At 33.6% G+C, this 17,827-nt stretch overlaps 1 long non-coding RNA gene across 1 annotated transcript in view; it reads right to left on the reverse strand.

Moving 5' to 3' along the window:
* Nucleotides 1-698: 698 nt before the first annotated feature.
* LOC139359209 (uncharacterized) overlaps nucleotides 699-17,827 on the reverse strand; it is a 68,415-nt gene continuing 51,286 nt past the window's right edge. Inside the window, exons 2-3 of the long non-coding RNA XR_011615120.1 lie at nucleotides 6,828-6,931; nucleotides 699-772 (exon numbers count right to left, since the gene is read on the reverse strand). This is a non-coding gene — a long non-coding RNA (uncharacterized lncRNA). The remainder of the gene's footprint in view (nucleotides 773-6,827; nucleotides 6,932-17,827) is intronic.

Here is a 17,827-nt window from a genome sequence, read left to right on the forward strand (position 1 = left end):
TTCATGTCATGTCCTTGCTGATTAGGTGATGAAAAATTTCCTGCAAGCCTGGGTGATCATGTGAGAGTCACTTGCCCCTTTAGAGTACTAGTTTATCAACAGAATGGAAGAGGCCCACATTGGGGGTAAGTGACCATAGTCATAAGATATCTGAAAGTAGATAGAATCGTTGAACTTAAACAATTGGGGCCAAGTGAAACAAGCAGGTAATTCATAACAAATTATATTTCAGAGGCAGTAAGAGATTTCATGTTCATTCAAGTATCCAGTTTTCCCATTTCCCTACATTTCACTGTCACAAAGTTACCTAAACTTCAACTTCATTCCTGATTCTGTTTTGGAGAGGAATGAGGAGAGATGGTAAGTCACTGAAGAACCATATTTTAGCTCCGTCACCCAAGTAGAGACTGTTACCTGAAAAGACCTACTGGATCATTGAAACTTTTCTAATTTAGATGAATTATTCTTCTATACAGTGGATTTGGATTCCTTAGGAAGAGGGTATCAGTTAGAAAGAAATATAGTCACTTCATAATAATGAAAGGAACTTTTAATCTTATGGTCCGGCAACATTTTTTTAAAGTTTTGTTTAATTTTGCAACACATCACTGTATATAGTTCATCCTCACACTGCCAATAAAGACATACCGAAGACTGAGTAATTTATAAAGGAAAGAGGTTTAATTAACTCACAGTTCAGCATGGCTAGGGAGGCCTTAGGAAACTTGCAATCATGGCAGAGGAGGAAGCAAACATATTCTTCTTCACATGGCTGCAGAAAGGAGAAGTGAGTGTGCAGTTAAAACGGAAGCCCCCTATAAAACCATCAGATCACATGAGAACCAACTTAGCATCATGAGAACAGGATGGGGGAAAGTGCCCCATGACCCACTTATTTCCATCTGGTCCCTCTTACAACACCTGGGGATTCAGGGAACTACAATTCAAGATGAGATTTGGGTAGGGACACAGCCAAACGATATCAGTTGCATATAAAACCAAAAGCTGTAACCTTCTAAATAATTTTAAGCTTTAGATTAACAATCAATTACTCTGAACATTGATATTATAAAACAGTACTTTCAGTAAACTTTAGTTTCATATTATATTTTAAAATTCATATCTATAGGGGTTAAATATTGATAAATTTATTAAAGCCTGAAGATTATTACATCATGTGAACTTTTATTTTCATAGTTTTTATGAAACTCTGCTTTTTTGACATTATTTTAATTAATTACTATGCAAATTTACTTTATTCAATGAAATGTTTGTTAAAATACATTTAAACACATTTTTATTACCTAAAATGTCTAGATATATGACTTTAATTTTGCTACATTTCTTCTTCACTATATAGTTTGATATCAACTTGAATTAAACTACTCCCCAAAGTGTATAAGAATATTTTATATAGCAAAACAAAATAATTGCTAACCCATTTATTTTTCTCTATAAGTTTGATATTTTTTCTGAAATTATTCTTTATTACCCAACCAACCTGTATTACACATTGTGCAATCAGTGACACTTATTTAATTCCTTCTCTCCAACTTCTTTTAAAGCTTTTTCCAAGCCTCTTGTTTTTAACATTTCAGGGTCTGAGGCTGCAAAGCTTATGTGATTCTGGGTAATTATAATATATTTCTCTATGTCTTATTATCTGAAAAATGAGAAAATTAATAGACTCCACAACATAAAGTTGAAATAAAAAATAAATTAAGTAAAATTATATACTTTGAAAAATGCATGAAACAAGTAAGTACTTAATACATTTTGTTATCATTATCATTTTCTACCATAATTTAGCATTCCAACTAAAAGATTAAAATATGTTTTTGTAAAATTTTGTAAAGCTAAGTAAATGCAATAAATATATCACATGGTTAATACTAGTAAACATAATGCTAAATTTAGATGAAAATGAGTTTCACTAAAAGCACCAGTGTTTAAACAATTTCAGACAAAAAAAGATTATTATCAATGAAGCTTCATTGAAAATTTCCACAATTATCTAACTAAAGCTGATTTCTAGATTTTGAAAAACAGGTACCACTAGAAATAATTTAACTAATTCAGCGTCTTCATTGAGGTATGAGGGAAATAAAATATATGCACTCTTGCTAGAATATATTACATTGCCCAGACCTGAATAAAGAAGTAACACAAATTTTAGAGTACACTGAACACAACCTTTATGAAAGGATCAATATACTTTTGCTTACCACCTTAGGTTAAAATTTGTAAATGGTCTTTAATAATAGCATCTGAATATGGAATATTACCAAGAATCTGGCAAAGTTATAAGGAAAGCAGAGAGGTTATATTTTTGTGTGTACCCTGCTGGTTGTTTTTTTCTTTTTTTCTTTTTTTTTTTGAGATGGAGTCTTGCTCTGTCACCCAGGCTGGAGTGCAGTGGCGCAATCTCAGGTCACTGCACCCTCTGCCTCCTGGGTTCAAACAATGCTCCTGCCTCAGCCACCCAAGTAGCTGGGACTACAGGCACGCAACACCATGCCTGACACATTTTTTGTACTTTTAGTAGAGACAAGGTTTCACTATGTTAGCCAGGCTGGTCTTGAACTCCTAACCTCGTAATCCGCCTTCCTCAGCCTCCTGAAGTGCTGGGATTACAGGCATGAGCTACCATGCCTGAACACCCTCCTGGTTCTTTAGTGGCACTAAGTTGGCCATGATGAAATGATGCATGAAAAATATACCCTAAAATAAAGTTAATCCAAGCTAAACATTTTCATAAAGTGTAGGACAAATGTGCAAATATTTATGGACCCCCTCCCTCCACTGCTCCTTTGTATTTGCCTTCTCCTTAAGGCCCCTTATATACCAGCAATAGCCTCTAAGATTTATTTGATGTCTTCTTTCTCTCCAGACTATCTGTGCTATGTTTTTGCACGGCTTCTGAGCATCTCTTCTGTGGCTGAAGAGTTAGATGTCTTTCATTTTATAATAAATATATCAGCTTTATATAACATTGTGGAAACTAGCATATGGCATATTGACCATTTGTCAAGCATGTTGCTAATTCTATTTTATATATTTTTTATTTGGTTATTACAAGAGTGTAAAGCATATAAAATTGCTATTTCCTAAGCAAAAAGAAAACATTGGCAATTTGTCTGTTTCAACTTAAAATTCTTATGATGATTTCAAAGATATGAAAGCAGATGTTGATGAATTCTAAGTTACTCACCCACAGCCATTCAGCTGGGGTAGCTGGGTTTCCTTTCTTCCTAAATATGGATTTAAAAGCTTTGGTCTCTAGATCATTATGACTGGTGCTCAACTATTCCTAGTTTAATCCTATGAAATATTTTATTATCCAGAATATTTAAGTGTTTAGTAAACTTATATAGGGATATTTATTGAAGCAGAGTATCTGTGAGTGATAGAATAATGGCCCTGATAAGATAACTAATTCCTAAGCCCCAGAACCTCTGAATATGTCACTTTACATGGCCAAGGGCACAATGGAAATGTGACTAAGCTAAGGATTTTGAGATGAGTAGATACCTGGATTATTTGAGTCAGCCCAAGGTGAATACAAGGATGTTTGTAAGAGGGAGGTAAGAGCATGAGAGTTAGTGAAAATGCAACACAGCAATGAAAACCACACACACACACACACACAAACACACATGGAAGGAAAGATGCTACACTGCTGTCTTCAAAAATGGAGGATGTGACCACCAGCCAAGGAATGCAGGTATCCATCTAGAAGTAGAAAGAGCATGGAAACTAATTCTATTTACAGCCTCCAGAAGGAAGAGTTCTGACTTCCAGAATTATAAGAGACTACATTTGTGTATGTTTAAGCCACTAAATTTACTGTCATTTATTACAGCTGCAATAGAAAATATATATATATATAAACACCTTCTTAGCATAAATTTATGTGATGCTTTGTAGGTACACAAGATATTACATTTCATCACTTGAATTAAATAGCTCATTACTGATACCATGATGCAGGTTTCTGTAAATGTATGTGACAAATTTTAAAGTTAAGCTAAATTTTCAAATTAATAATATGATTACTGTTAGTTTAGCTTATTCTTTTGATATATTTATAATTAAAGGAAGCAAACACATCTTTCATTTTTAAACCACCATCTTCAGGCTTCAATGTAAACCAGCTTTCTTCTTTCTATGTATTATTTTATTCAATATTTATAATTAGCTTCAAAAATTAATAGTAATTTTTCCTTTTTAATATTTCTTATATTATTTGAGTTTTTTTTTCCTCTCACCAGGGGAGAATGCAGGTGTCCTAAATTCTCTTTTCCTTGCTATTTTATTAAAACCACACAGGCCTTTTGGATTATGCCAGTCCTTTCCCTAGCTTCCTCCTCGCTTTTTTTCTTTCTTTCTCATTTTTAGAGTATAGTGGCTTAAAACACACAAATATACTGTAAAAGTAGCAAGAACCATAAAATATAAATTTTACTACTGGTATTTTTTGTTGTTGTTTCTCAATAAATATTTTTTGAATAATTTCTATGTACCAGGGAATTTTCTAGGTACTAGGTCAATTTTCTCTCAAGGCTCATACTCTCTAATGAAAAATAGAGATACTCAAAGTTTTTTGGAACTGGGATTGCTGATGAAGTTATCACAAGAAAATTAGAAGAAAAATGTTGCATATATTAGATGACTAATAACTACCTAAGGGAGTATATTTAATGAATATATGATTATAATTAAAACAGAATCAAGGCATGATAGAGAACAGGGGTTTTAATGTAATACATTTAGTCTTCACATGCACACACCAAACATGTGGTTATATAATTTTATATTTTGCTTTTTGCACAATTAATTTTATAACATGAAGATAAATTTTGAGCTAAGGTTCTTCAAAGAAATAAAAGAAAAATGAAATGAGTAAATTTAGAAATTTTTTATAGCAATATGGAGTTTTTATACCACCTACTACAAAAGCGACCACGGAATATTTACTGATGAATGTATAATGAACCACTTTAAAACTTGGTATCTAAAAACAACAGTTATTTTAATTGCTCGTGACTTTTTCTGGGTCAACACGTGGGCCTATGCTCAGATGTGGAATTACTCTTCTAGCCTCACCTGACGTATCTATGTGGCTGTGGTCATTTAATGGTCAATAAAGCTGGGTGTGCTGGTTTGTGCCCAGAGTACTAACTGCTTGGGAGGAGCCTGAGGTGGGAGGATTGCTTAAGCCCAGAAGTTTGAGGGTGCAGAGAGCTGGGATCATGCCGCTGCACTCCAGCCTTGGCAAGAAGTGAGACCCCATCTCTTAAAAAAAAAAAGAGGGTGGATGGTCTAAGACAGGGTCTCCCGCTGGGCCTTGTGCCTCTAGCAGGCTAGTCTTGCCTTTATCACACAGTGGCAGAAAAGTCTGTTTTTTAAAATGTTTTTCTCTTTAGCATATCTTCCCATCAGCCAAAGCAAGCCAAATGGTGAAGTCCAAAATTAATAAAAGAGGGACCTCCACAAACACTTGAAATCAGAAAGGCATGATTATTTGAGACATATTATGTAACAATCTACTACAGAGCCTGAAGTAGTTATGGAGACATTATTAAGGCCTACATTCCTATTAATGGTCTTTAATGTAGTTTGCAGTGAAATAAATTATGAGACTAAAAAGTAGAAAAATTGAATCATGATAACTATCTATTGCTATCCAAATGAGTTCTATAATTACAAATTTGAGATGTTTTAAAATATATAGTGCAAAGAAACATTTTCTTTTTGATGGTACCTATTGAACATCCTTTAAAGAAATGTCAAAAACCAGCATCAGAGAGATTGGTGCAACTCTAGATAAGTTAGAAATATTATGTGGGAAAAAGTTGAAGTGGGAAGATGACAAGTTACATTGTTCCATATTGCCAAATTTACCATTTTGAATAATAGTGATTTATCTTTTGTTTCTCTTAATTTAAAACATTCTTATTTCCTAATTTAAAACCTACATATGACAGTAATGGAATTAGGATTTTAATAAGACTGAAATAAAGTTTTATTACCATGCTTATTTAATTTAGTAAAACACAGATACACTCCATCTCAATGTTAACTGCAGGATTTGTTCAATTCTCATTGAATGACAATACATTTTAATATGAAAAAATATGGAGCCCAATTTGTAAAAAGGAAACATGTATTCTTTCTTGTTTTCCTTTCCTTTGTCTTTTATTAACACTGTAAAATTAATCTACTGAGACAAAACATACTTGGAGATAGAACCAGAAATTCTAAGAAATGAGTTTTGTAAGCATTACAATTTTATAATTGTATACACCTTAAATTACTAATTTGAAATGACTGCTACTAATAATGATATATTAGTTTATGTGAATCCAAACCAGAGTTAATAGAATCATCTATCTTTTATTTAGGGTAAACATAGTATTTTAAAAATTGAAATAAATAAAGCAGTCATTGTTAAGGCCATAACTGGGGTCACATGACATAAAAGTCTCAGAAAAAAAGATTATATTAAGATATATTTTAAACAGTGTGGCTTTTCTTAAATTTTTATTTAATATTTGTCTACAAATCTATTTTATAAGCCTTTAGTATTTTAAAATACCTTTTTTATAGATATTTTACTAAATAGACCTTCTTGAAAGAGAAACATATTTCTTAGTGATGCTATTTCATTGAATTGTATATTTTTACATAAGACCTCAGTAAAATAGTACTGTGCCTATGGTAAGAAATTCTAACACATAGAACAACAATCCAAAACCTGATTGGAAATAATCTTATTGGCCAATTACTAAAACTGTGAAGTTACTAAAACAAAGGGTTCCCTGCACCTTTGTTTATGCTTTGTTCCATTCAGGAGTCTTCATCAGTCATCCCTCCGCTCTTACTCTCAGAATCAACTCCTTGTACACCATGTACTTTTCATGACTGATCTCTGAAAGCAAAGAAATGAAGAATTAATGTACCAGCAACAGTCAGTAAACAGATGACCAGAAGAAAACACACACAAACTTTTTTTTTCCAGCAGCAAAAGGCTGTGTGGTCCATGCATAGTATCAAAGAGGGCAGTACCATTCCCAGGTTCTAGACCTTGCCAGCAAGAGTTGTCTACCTATCTCACACAGCAGGTGGAAATCCTTGCTGTTGGGAGAATTGAGAATATGGCAAAAGTCTGCATAAATAGACAGACATTTTTATGTATGATAGACTTTAATAAACCTGAGTAATGGGGAAGCGTTGCAGTCCTAAGGAAGTGGGTTGGCAAGAAATAGTAAAATTTGCAGACACCAGCTAACATGTTGGTCTCATGATTGTGTGTGTGTGTGTGTGTGTGTGTGTGTGTGCGTGCATGCATGTGTGTGTGTGTTTGTGTGTGTGTTTTATGTGGGGGGAGGGAGATGACGTGGGGAATACTTGGAGCTCAGAATTTTAAAAATAGGCAAGTCATGATAGGAATTATTACAAATTTATGCTTACACAGTCACCTCTGTTTATTATGGGTTACTGTTATTATCAGTGATTGGTACTGAAAGATTCAGAAAGGAAGAGAGCACAGGATAAATCATTCATTCACTTTTATTTTTAATTTTTATCATTGCATAATATTTTTACATATTTATGGGGTATGTGTGATTTCTTTGATATGAGCATACAATGTGTAATGATCAAATCTGGGTAATCAAATATCCATCACTGCAAACATTTATCATTTATTTGTATTGGAAACATTTCAAATCCTCTCTTCCAGCTCTTTTGAAATATACAATAAATTGTTTTTAATTACAGTCACCCTATTGTGCTACCAAACACTACATCTTATTCTTACTAACTGTATTTTTGTTCCTATTAACTAAAACTCCTCCCTACTACTTTTCTCAGCCTCTGTAACCATTCTGTTTACTAGCTCCAGAGATCATAAATTAAGTGAGAATATGTGATATTTGTCTTTCTGTGCCTTTATTTTACTTAACATAATATCCTCCAGTTCTATCCATGTTGCTGCAAATGGTAGCATTTTATTTTCTTTTATGGCTGAAAATATTCCGTGTGTATATGTATCATGTTTTTTTTATCCATTCATCTGTTGATAAGCACTTAGTTTCATTCCACGTGTTTCCTATTTTGAATAGTGCTGCGGTAAACATGGAGATATAGATATCTCTTTGATACACTGATTTCCCTTCTTTTGGATGTACACTCAGCAATAGGGTCGCTGGATCACATGGTAGTCCTATTTTTGCTTTTGTGAGGAATCACCGTACTATTTTTCATAGTGGCTGTTGGTCCTCTTACCGGCTGGAGAAGTATAAAGCCACTAGTGTATTTACTGCCCATTCGGTAGTGGGCTAGGAATTTAATTTGGCCTGTTCTTACAGGCCAAGGTCATCACTGGATTCAAATTTCAGGTGAAAAGACTGAGGGAAAAGGCGTGGAGTTCATGTGAACACACACACGCACATATACATAGTTGATTTTCTAATCTTCGGTGACTTAAAATACCATCATTTGTGTAAGTGAATAGATAAATTACACTTGATTTACTTTAGGTTATGAAGCTATATTTTGTCAGTTACAAATGAAACTATATTTAAACAATGTAGGCTGATTTTTAATGTGTGAAATTGTCTTTATGGAATGTAAAAAATATTCCATACGAGGCATTGTAATAAGAATCATGTGTTTTACGGATTAGAATTCAAGATGGCATTTTCCCTCATCTGGTAATACTGGGAAATAAAAAGCTATATTATAAAACAACTATTTTTCATGATTGTTATGATCAAGAACTATGTGGATATACTGCTCAACAAGTTTAGGAAGGGATTTGAATAAAAGTAAGCAAGAGAATATCCATGCAACATAAGTGGGGTGGTACAGTTCATGTTTTTGTATTTGAAGGCTTATACTGGAAAGTGGAATATCCGGGCCTGATAAATGGCTTGAGTACGTCATGGAAACAAATTCCGGTGAGAAAGAATTAATCTCCTACAGATTGACATAACCTTAGATGCTGGTGTTAATTCCCTTATTATATGCAAATTAAATATTTCACTTGATTTTTATTTATTCATTTATTTGTCTTTAATTAGAAAAAATATATTAGATATTTCTTAGATATCAAATTGGTATTTCTTCTGTTATAAGTTGATATTTGAATAAGAGAAGAGAAACATATTCCATGTATTGATTTTAATACTGATCTATAGGTATCTCTAATGTAGAAATTTTCTCAGAACAAAAGTTTTACTGTTTAATAAATTATCTCAAATTCTTCTTGGACATCTCAAAATCCTGGCACTGTATTAGTCAAACTCAGTCTTCTGTTACATACTCTTTGTATCATCAAATGCATTTTCTTCCTCTACTGTATTTCTCACTTTAACGCCCTTGACATATGGTGAAATTGTGAGATGTTTTTAGATTTTTTTCATAGATATCTGTTCATCTGCCTTTTTAGGCATTTTCTGAATAAAAAGCATTTCCGTGGCACATATGCTCATGATGAATTTAGAAAACCACTAAAGCTCTAATAGGAAATACAATGGAAACAGTGTAAATATTCTTGAGAGAAAATATATGGATTACAGATACCACGAACCTAATATAAAGCAGAATTCAAAACCTTGCTAATGAGAAAGTATAGGTTTCTGGGAGCATAATTTATTTGAAAAGTTGTAAATCCTGGTGAGGTTTGGATTCAAAATAAACTAATTATTGGAATGCAAAAGAAAAATCAGAGAATATCCCCATGGGAACCCTGAATCCATATTGTTGCATTTGAAAGACTTAGCTTTGATCCATAACTGTATACATATTTGGAACAAGATTATCTCACCCGCATCCTCTCCAGTATGTTCAGAAAAGTCAATTCTGAAATAATTCCCATGAATTATATCCGTGAAGTGTTGCTTTAAAACATACACACACACACACACACATTGAAGATGCTGCTAATGTAAAGGAAGTTCTTACTCCAGGTGCATCTTCATATTCATGGCACATATTTTCCTCAGGCTCACTTTGTATATAAAAATACATCGATGTGTCCATGTACTTGAAGATTATGCATATAAATGTGTTCTGTTACTTTTTCTGTGAACTTTATCCAAGTTAATATTTCCCAGATATGATATGCTCACCAATTCTACTCCAGACTGCCACACTGCCTTACTGCTTTTAATTCCTGTTAAGTTTTCCCAGGTGTTTGTTTTTGTTTGTTTTTGTTTTTGTTTTCATGAAACCATTAAAAAGCCAGAGAAATCTACCTAGTTTTTTAAAAATATTTTTTTCAGCACTCAGTTCCCAAACAACTTAAAATCAGTTAATCAAAAATAAAACACAGGAAAGTAAAACCACACAATTCAAATATATTATAAGGCAACTATCACTAGGTCAAGGAAAAGAGTTTTGTGAGCCACTTATGAGGTCCTTTCCTAAAAGCCACACAAATCACAGATTTCTCCCTTTTCCAGCAAGTGACAATTATCTGGACTTTTTAGCACTCTCTAGTATTTTTCTTGTCGCATAAATTTGCTTCTTTAGACATTAGAGTTTAGTCATGCTCATTAAAAATATTAATATAACTTTATATCACTTTCAATCTATAGGCTTTCCTTTTATCCTTCCTATATTCTTAAAATGTATATCTGGAAAAGTGTGGCAATTTTGTTCAACCTGTAAAGTTTGCCAAACTCTGGGCTTTGCTGATTTTATAATATTTGTGTAATTCTACATGTATTTCTACACTCTGAATTTCTTGCAACTTGGCAGATGTATACAAAGATTAGATCAGACTCTGATTTGATCCTTTTGGCGAGACTATGGATGGTGTTGGCAAGCATATATAGGGAACATAATGGCTGGTTTCCTCTCATTTTGATTTTAGCAGTCATTGATGCTTAATGCCTATAAGCTATCCATTTCTGGGATTTGCAAAAGTGGTAATACTCTAATCCCATCATTATTTTTCATTTATTGTTTGGATTGCCTTTATAAAAGGACACATCCTCATCTACTATTTGCTAATTCAGTGGTGTAGTACAACTAGAAAAACAAGCATAATGCTTGATTATTTTGCTTTACCACATAATGAATTTACCACATAATGAATGACTTCTTGTTATCCTCTAAAAAAGACAATTTATTTTGTTTCATCATAACAAAATCATAAATACAACCATTATTGATTGGTTTCATTGAAATAAATAATTTTTTTTTTTGAAGCTGAAATCATTCTATCTTATGCCAGTAGGAGCCTCTAGGTTGAATCCTGAGCCCATGACTCTTATAATGTTTGACAGTTTTATGCTATCTATTTTTACAAGATATTCCAGGTCAATCTCATATATTTCCTGTCTCTGATATACAGTCACTGAAAGTCATAAATGGTATTATTTTAAGTATATAACTTTAGGGTTAGGGATCATTATTGCTACTGAATTGATCATTGTTTTTAAATCTTTTCAGAGGAAAAAGCTATGAAATATTTTATATGTATAAGTATATATTGTATAGAAATATATATATAATTCATAGTACAGATACACTTGTATTTATTATGCTAATAGATAAGAAAAAATATCTCAAATATCATATTAATGCCTCCACCAATGTAATTATCATAAATATTAAAATGTTGGCATATGATGACCTAATTTCTTCTTTCATTTTTGAATAGCGACACTATACTTGTATTGGCAACACATATAGCTATTATATTATATACTGTCTCCCTCTTAGTACACTGTGTTGTTCCTACAGAAAGCTAAATTTTATTGTCACCTATAGTCCTTATACAGATATCTTTCCCATCATTTTGATTGTCTGGAGCTCATTCCTTGCAATTTTGGTAGAAATGGAAAATGAAGAAGTATTTGCTGAGCTTCTTTATGCTGATATCATTTTGTTTATACCTATTATATATTGATATTTAGTTTTGCTGTCTACAAAATACTCGACTCACACTGTTTTCCTTGAGCATCTTAAATGTGTTACCCTACTTTTGTGATAAAGCAAGGCTGTAAAAAGATCTGATAAACTAATTCATCCTCCTTATAAACAATACATTTTTTCTTTAGCTGTTAATTATATTTTCTTTCTTTGACACATAGCATGGATTTTCAAAATGCAATTATAACTTTTTTTTAACTTTAGCAAGCTGTTCTTAAATTATAGATTTTAGAGTTTTTTCACCCTTTACTCAGTTTACTTTCTTTAGTTTTCTTTTTCGGGAACTCTTATTATTCATGTGTATTACTTTTGTCTCTGATTAATGTTTGCCACTTTGTACTCAATCCTCATTTTATCTATTTCTTCATTTATTTTTACGTTTATTTTTAATTATTCTTTTTATCTCATATTTAAAGTGTTAACTTTAAGGCATTATTATATTTTCTCTCAGTACTTACAATCTAGTTTATATTTTAAAATATTATATTTTGTTGCTTCTATTTATATTTTCATTTATCACCTCATTTCAATGCTTCTCTAATTCTTATTAATATTTGTTTTTGCATTTATTAATAATTTTATTATAATATTATTTTAACTTTTTTCTTCTTTTTGCTATAAAGCATTTATATGGAAATGGACTTTGCTATTTTCCTTTTTTTATTTGATAATAACCATGAATGATATTTGACTTGTTCTTTTCTTTTTCTTTCTGTTATGTGAAATCATCTTTAATGAACTTTTAATGAGGGACAGAGTTCAGAAATATTAATATTACAGTTTTCTCATTGTCAAATCTAAAATAATAGACTTACATGGACATTTAAAAGTTAAACGAATGGTAATATGAAACATTTTGAAAACTATGGAATATATGTCTATAAATTATGCCCACCATGTGAGTATAAACCTTGTTTCTTTTTTCATTGTTGTATATCCAGTGTCTAAAATATAATTTATTTATAAATGGACTGACACTCACAGAAAAGGCTGTAAAGCAAGGGGAATACTTTTTACTTTTTCTTTGTTATTGATCATACTAAAACGCCTATTAGTATATAAATGATAATTCACAAAATGTGTGAATAATTGAATAATAGCAAAATAGTGTTATTTCTAATAATGATGTGTAATTTTCAGATAAATCACATAAGCTTTATACTACTCTACTTTTCAGAAATAAATTAGTTAGATTACCTGGATAATTCAAATGAATGTTGTGGCTTAACTGTGCTAGTAAAGCATTGCAAGAACAACATTGTAACATTTGAAGAGTTATGTAAAATCAAAGTCTGGTCACATTTGACTAAATTTTGGGGGAAAATGTTTACTAAAACGTTTAAATTGTCTTAAACACATGAGTCATACAATGCTTAATAAGTTTTGCTTTAAGAATCTGTTTCCTTTGTAATTAACATTACATCATAATAATATCCACCTCATTAATAGTCTATCCTTTATCTTTTCAATGTATTTAGAAATGTGTCAAGTTTTCCGCAGTTACATATAATTAGAGATAGAAACTTCAAATATAACAACTTAAACATGGGCCAAGTGACAGCTTGTTACAGAAACAAAATGTATCTGAAAATTCAAAGGAATAAGAGAGCCAAAGGAGTGGGAAAAAAAAGCTAACATAGAACTCATTAGGAAATATTCCAGAAATGTGGATGTTGAACAAAATGAAATATAAGATGCAATTAATGAAAAGTAAACTGTTTTTTCTCTCTCTCTATCTCTCTCTGTCTCTGTCTCTCTTTCTCTCTCTGTATAATTAAACAGCTTTATTGAAGTTTAATTGCCACACAATTGGCACGTACTTACAGTATAAAATTGGAAAAATGTGAATGAATAAGATCTATTGTTGGCTAGCACAACAGGGTGACGATAGCCAAAATGATTTAATTGTATGTTTAAAAATAAGTGTGTAATTGCTTGTAACACAAAGGATAAATGCTTGAGGTGATGGATAAAAAAATTGCAAAGTCTCAACCTTAACACGTATGAATTGTTAATACAATCCCGATAATAAACCTATGCCTCTATCTCAGAAGTTTACAACTCCTTTGTAATCGCCCTTCCATCTCCTCCCTTTAGCTTGAGCTTTGACCTAGTGACTTGTTTCTAATGAATAGAGTGCAGCAACAGTAATGATCATCTAACTTTTAACATCTATGCTCAATAGTTGTAGTCTCCAAATATGAGTTGGGTTGTATCTACCTATTTAGGGTATTTATTATATACTATAGGTAATTTTTCTCTTATCTCCCCTTTCATTTCTTCATTGACTCAAATTATTCTTTGGTTATAAAATACTTTCCTGAGGTTAGAAATTTTCTGGAATTACAAAATATAATAAAACTGATTACTTTATTGATATTTGATTTAAAAACTGTGCTTGCAGAAAAATATTTGTGGCCAGTGTGTAAGCTCATATTCTACACGTGATTCTAGAAAAGATGATATGTGAATACAGAGAATGAAGAATTTCTAATAATAAGTTTGAAATGAAAACTATTTCAGCCTCGGTTTCAATACTGGTATCTTTTTAACAATATTGGGTTAAGTAAAATAACCTATGTATACATATATAGAGAAATTTTATTACCTCAGTTAGTCTTCAGTAAAGAATACTTTTTTCCTTATAAATTTCTTTATAAATTAAATATTGTTTTAAGAATGTAGCCATTATAGGGGCTGTGAGCAAGGTGGCTGAATAGGAACAGCTCCAGCCTCCAGCTCCCAGTGCGAGTGAAACAGAAGACACGTGATTTCTGCATTTTCAACGGAGGTACTGGTTCATCTCACTGGGGAGTGCTGGACAAGCGGTGCTGGTCAGCTGGTGCAGCCCGATCAGTGATAGCTGAAGCACAGTGAGGCATCACCTCACCAGGGTAGTGCAAGGGGGAAGGGAATCCCTTTAGAAACTGAGACACACAACACCTGGAAAATCGGGTAACTCCCACCCTAATACTGCGCTTTACCAAGGGTCTTAGCAAACAGCACACCAAGAGATTATATCCCACACCTGGCCTGGAGGGTCCCACGCCCACGGAGTCTCCCTCATCGCTAGCACAGCAGTCTGAGATCTAAATGCAAGACAGCAGTGAGGCTGGGGGAAGGGCGCCTGCCATTGCTGAGACTTAAGTAGGTAAAGAAAGTCTCTGGGAAGCTCGAACTGGGTGGAGCCCAACACAGCTCAAGGAGGCCTGCCTGTCTCTGTAGACTCCACCTCTGGGGACAGAGCATAGCAAAAAAAAAAAAAAGGAGCAGAAACCTCTGCAGATGTTAATGACCCTGTCTGACAGCTTTGAAGAGAGCAGTGGATCTCCCAGCATGGAGGCTGAGATCTGAGAACGGACAGTCTGCCTGCTCAAGCGGGTCCCTGACCCCTGAGTAGCCTAACTGGGGGACATCCCCCACTAGGTGCAGATCGACGCCTCACACCTCACACGGCAGGGTACACCCCTGAGACGAAGCTTCCAGAGCAAGAATCAGACAGCAGCACTCGCTGTTCAGCAATATTCTATCCTCTGCAGCCTCCGCAGCAGATACCCAGGCAAACAGGGTCTGGAGTGGACCTCAAGAAATCTCCAACAGACCTACAGCTGAGGGTCCTGACTGTTAGAAGGAAAACTAACAAACAGAAAGGACACCCACACCAAAACCCCATCAGTACATCACCATCATCAAAGACCAAAGGCAGATAAAACCACAAAGATGGTGAAAAAGCAGGGCAGAAAAGCTGGAAATTCAAAAAATTCAAAAAATCAGAGCGCATCTCCCGCTCCAAAGGAACGCAGCTCATCACCAGCAACGGATCAAAGCTGGATGGAGAATGACTTTGAAGAGTTGAGAGAAGAAGGCGTCAGTCAATCCAACTTCTCAGAGCTAAAGGAGGAACTACGCACCCAGCGCAAAGAAACTATAAATCTTGAAAAGAGAATGGAAGAATGGATAACTAGAATAATCAATGCAGAGAAGGCCATAAACGAACTGACAGAGATAAAAACCATGACACGAGAAATACATGACAAATGCACAAGCTTCAGTAACTGACTCGATCAACTGGAAGAAAGAGTATCAATGATTGAAGATCAAATGAATGAAATGAAGTGAGAAGAGAAGTCTAGAGGAAAAAAAAAGGAAAAAGAAATGAACAAAGCCTCCAAGAAATATGGGATTATGTGAAAAGACCAAATCTACGTCTGATTGGGGTGCCTGAAAGTGAGGGGGAAGATGGAACCAAATTGGAAAACACTCTTCAGGATATCATCCAGGAGAACTTCCCCAACCTAGTAGGGCAGGCCAACATTCAAATCCAGGAAATACAGAGAATGCCACAAAGATACTCCTCGAGAAGAGCAACTCCGAGACACATAGTTGTCAGATTCACCAAAGTTGAAATGAAGGAAAAAATGTTAAGGTCAGCTAGAGAGAAAGGTTGGGTTACCCACAAAGGGAAGCCCATCAGACTAACAGCATATCTCTCCGCAGAAACTCTACAAGCCTGAAGAGAGTGGGGGCCAATATTCAACATTCTGAAAGAAAAGAATTTGCAACCCAGAATTTCATATCCAGCCAAACTAAGTTTCATCAGTGAAGGAGAAATAAAATCCTTTAGAGACAAGCAAATGCTTAGAGATATTGTCACCACCAGGCCTGCCCTACAAGAGATCCTGAAGGAAGCACTAAACATGGAAAGGAACAACCGGTACCAGCCTTTGCAAAAACATGCCAAAATGTAAACACCGTTGATGCTAGGAAGAAACTGCATCGACTAATGAACAAAATAACCACCTAATATCACAATGACAGGATCAGATTCACACATAACAATATTAACCTTAAATGTAAATGGACTAAATGGTCCAATTAAAAGATACAGACTGGCAAACTGGATAAAGAGTCAAGACCCATCAGTTTGCTGTATTCAGGAGACCCATCTCACATGCAGAGACACACATAGGCTCAAAATAAAGGGATGGAGGAAGATCTACCAAGCAAATGGAGAACAACAAAAAAAGCAGGAGTTGCAATACTAGTCTCTGTATAAATAGTGTATGTGTGTGTGTATATATATATTCACACACACATATAGTGTATTTTCCAATACTTTAAATATAATTATGTTCCATTATTGCATTATATATATTTCTGCTAAAATATTTGTTTATATGAAGTTCAAATTTAACTGAGCATCTAGTATTTTTATTTGCTAAATCTGGCAGCCTTATATTTGAGGGACAATGATATATACAACTTTTATGCCATTTCCTTCAAGGGAACAGAGTATCTTTTCTCTCTTTATTTAATTCAGATGCCTGGAAAATGATCAGTGTAGCTGCATTTTGCAAAATTCATCGGTGGACATCACACTAAAATGATGCAGCAACAAGACAGAAGGAGCCAAAGTATTAGATTACATTTTGGAACAGAACTTGCTGACAAACCTTAAAAAGGCTATTACAGGTTAAATTTAGGCTACTACATTGGAGTAAATAAATTTCACGTAACTAAAATAAATTATGTTTACGTTTTAAGTCACTGTCAAAGTTTGGTCTCTATTATGTATTGCAGTTATATCCTATTACAAGAATGTACTATAGGAAAAGTCATCCAGATCACAAATAATTAGTCCTACATAATTTTTTCCCTATCTCACTGTTTCTCTTTCATCTGATAATTTGAGGTAAATTGTACTGTTTGTCTCAACTGCTAATTGCCTAATTATGATTAATTTCTTGCCTTCTATGTTCATTAATTGTCCTTAATAAACTGAAAGCAATTTAAACTGTGTCTTGCCCTGAAGACCCACTATCATAATTATTTAGGTACACAAAGACTGAATATTTGGTAAGGATATTTCAGAATAATAAAA

This window comes from Macaca nemestrina, chromosome 16 (assembly GCF_043159975.1).
Source record: "Macaca nemestrina isolate mMacNem1 chromosome 16, mMacNem.hap1, whole genome shotgun sequence".
Classification (NCBI taxonomy): domain Eukaryota; kingdom Metazoa; phylum Chordata; class Mammalia; order Primates; family Cercopithecidae; genus Macaca; species Macaca nemestrina.